Source organism: Abramis brama, assembly GCF_963993115.1.
Source record: "Abramis brama genome assembly, chromosome: 18".
In the NCBI taxonomy this organism is placed as follows: domain Eukaryota; kingdom Metazoa; phylum Chordata; class Actinopteri; order Cypriniformes; family Leuciscidae; genus Abramis; species Abramis brama.
Genome location: NC_139980.1, coordinates 24,003,094 through 24,003,305, shown reverse-complemented (window position 1 = coordinate 24,003,305; position 212 = coordinate 24,003,094).

Here is a 212-nt window from a genome sequence, read left to right as displayed (position 1 = left end):
GGGTGACATGCAGGCTATTCAAATTTCAAACGTTCCAGTTGATGAGAAAAAACTTTAGCCAAAACATTCGTTATCAATATTTTAAGGACATTTCTGTCAGTATGATTTTCTGGGCTCAATCTCGTCGTCTCGCGCGTACAATTTTATTTCTTTGGCTCCCCTACAAGTACCTAATAATATAATATTAATAATAAATAACAACAACATTTTAA